We start from the raw sequence: 3,146 nt of genomic DNA on the forward strand, positions 1-3,146 counted from the left end.
TGTATCTAATCTAAGCGTCTTAGAACAAACAAGTGAATGATCTGTTCAAATTGTTTAAAAGAGAGTAGAGGTTTGATTTTACATAAACACTATAGGTCAAAACTTGATTTGACCACTGGACTAATTTGTTAAAACCCAGGTTGCAATCAAAAAGAACACCAAGAGTTTTGGCACAAGGTGTTAAATAGGAAGAGAGATGAATGGAGTGAGGGGCAAAGTCATTATTTGATGAATGAAAAAATTTAATACAGTTGAGTAGCATCCGTATATAGGTGGAAGGCCACTCCATATTTCTAAAATATAGCTCCCAAGGGTAACAAAAAGAGAAAATAAAACTGGAGCGAGAATTGAGCCCTGTGGTACCCCACAAGCAAGTGGTTGTGAGGACGAACTATGTTGGCCAATGGAAACACTTACATTTCTGTTTGTTAAAAATGATTGAAACCATGTCAGCACCTTACCCTGTAACCCAACACAGCTCTCTAACCTCGCAATCAAAATATTGTGGTCAACCATGTCAAATGCAGAGTTCAAGTCTAAAAGCACCATGCAACGCTACAGCATGCCCTTTATCTGTTTCCAGTAAGAAATTTACCATTTTTAAAAGTGCAGTTTTAGTGCTGTGTTATTTTTGTTAATGATATGAACACACTCAGGCTCTAAAGAAAGCGACACGAAAAATGAAGCACGACTTTAAGAAAACTAAATTAGCGGTATCTCGTACAGCATAGAAAGATAGTATTAAAAAATACAGGAAAGCCCTAAAAACGTCTAGATCCGCCTACCTTTCATCACTGATAGAAGAAAACCAGCATAACTCTAGGTTTTCATTTGATACAGGGGCTAAATTAACCAAAAATAATTCGTCAGCGACTTCTGATTCTGTATACCAGCATAGCAGTGATGAATTTATGAACTATTTCACAAATAAAATCCAAGATATTAGAGAAATAATTATAACTATGCAACCAGAAGTGAATCCCGCTGAACAAACGACTAACTACTGCGCCCCTAAGGAGAAATTGCGATTATTTTCTACTATGGATCACAATGAACTCTCTAAAATCATTAGATCATCTAAATCAACTACATGAATGCTAGACCCTATACCTACAAATCTACTGAAAGAGATGCTCCCAGAAATTATAGATCCTCTACTTAGCATTATTAACTCATCTCTGACACTAGGACAGGAGCCTAAAGCATATAAGGTGGCTGTTATAAGGCCCCTTGTCAAAAAAACCCATCTCGACCCTGGAGAACTTGTTAACTACAGACCTATTTCAAATCTACCTTTCTTATCTAAAGTTCTGGAAAAAGTAGTCTCAACTCAAATATGTTCCTTCCTCAAAAGGAATGAGATGAATAATGAAGACTTCCAGTCTGAATTTAGAGCACATCACAGTACAGAGACTGCTCTGATAAGAGTTACAAATGATCTGCTTATGGCGTCTGACCATGGTTATATCTCCTTATTGGTGTTGCTAGATCTTAGTGCTGCATTTGACACCATTGACCACAGCACGCTCCTACATAGACTCGAAAATTATGTCGGTATTAAAGAAATAGCTTTGAAATGGCTTAGATCTTATTTATGCGACCGTTTTCAATATGTAGCAATAAACAATGAGGTATCACGCAAATCACAAGTCCAGTACAGTGTACCACAGGGCTCAGTCTTAGTGCCTATGCTCTTCGCATTATACATGCTACCTCTAGGAGATATAATAAAGCGACACAGAGTAGGCTGATGATGATGATACGCAACTTTATATTTCCTTGAAGCCTCATGAAACACAGCAATTCCATTGAATAGTGGAATGCATAGTCGATATAAAATAGTGGATGATTAGCAATTTTTTATTACTGAACTCGGACAAAACTGAAGTGTTACTTATTGGACCGAAAACCGTCATACGTAACAACCAAGAATACCGCTTAACTATTGATGGCAGCTCGAGTTCTTACACGTACAAAAAAGTATGAGCATATAGTCCGGTTCTGTCAACCTTGCACTGGTTACCTATAAAGCATCGCATTAACTTTAAAATCTTGCTTATTGCCTATAAAGCCCTACATGGTTTATCTCCTCAATACTTGAGAGAACTTCTAACGTATTATAGTCCATCACGTGCACTATGCTCTCAGGTGTCAGGTCAGTTGGTAATACCTAGAATTTCAAAATCAAGTGCAGGCGGCAGATCCTTTTCCTATCTAGCGCCTGAACTTTGGAACAGTCTTCCCTGCACTGTCCGGGAGGCAGACACACTCTGTCAGTTTAAATCTAGACTAAAGACGCATCTTTTTTATCTTGCATACACTACACCATCATAATATATATATTCCAAAGATTCAGGCTGCTACACTAGTTAGATCAACCGGAACAAGGAATACTAACAATACCAACTGATGCATTTGTTGCATCAAAGAGTGCAGAACAGTACTCTACTCACAGCCAGTCTTGTCTCATTGTTCCAAGGTTACTAGAGCGAGCAGGATGCAGTCCAAGGTTACCGGAGCGGGGAGGGCGCAATCCATACCCAGACCTGACAAATGCTGTGATGATAGAGCTGGACGAAGGACGTGGCGACTCCACAAAACTTCAGACGCTATTATTAATGATAATCTTAAATCTAACTTTTGTTTTATTTTAGCTTGTTGTGCAAGTACTGTCGAGCTTGTGCAGAAGCTGCAGCTTTTGCCAGAGGGGAACTGGAATCCCCTGGTTTGGCCTAGTTTCCCTCTGAGGTTTTTTTGTCTCCTCCAATGGAGTTTTGGGTTCCTCGCCACCTTTTGCATACTGGTTTGCACTGTTTGCCTGGCCGGGGGGGCTGCTAGAATTTTATAGTCTTATTTAATGAACACTGCATATAGGAATTTATAGTCTGTCTGATATTTGACCTTTGTTTTGACTTGCATAATCTTTTAATGTTTTGCTTATAGTCAATGTTTTCTTGTACAGCTGCTTTGTAACGATGAAAATGGTAAAAAGAGCTATATAAATAAAGATGACTTGACATGAAAAAAAAACCACGAGGGAGTAAAACAACAAAACACAATTTTTTTTAATCATTCTAAAGTTATGGGTTGCCTAGAGTCTGTGCGGGCGGGTTGGTATAACGATCAATAAAGCTCAACGCAGCACT

The sequence above is a fragment of the Barbatula barbatula genome (assembly GCF_947034865.1).
Source record: "Barbatula barbatula genome assembly, chromosome: 20".
Taxonomy (NCBI): domain Eukaryota; kingdom Metazoa; phylum Chordata; class Actinopteri; order Cypriniformes; family Nemacheilidae; genus Barbatula; species Barbatula barbatula.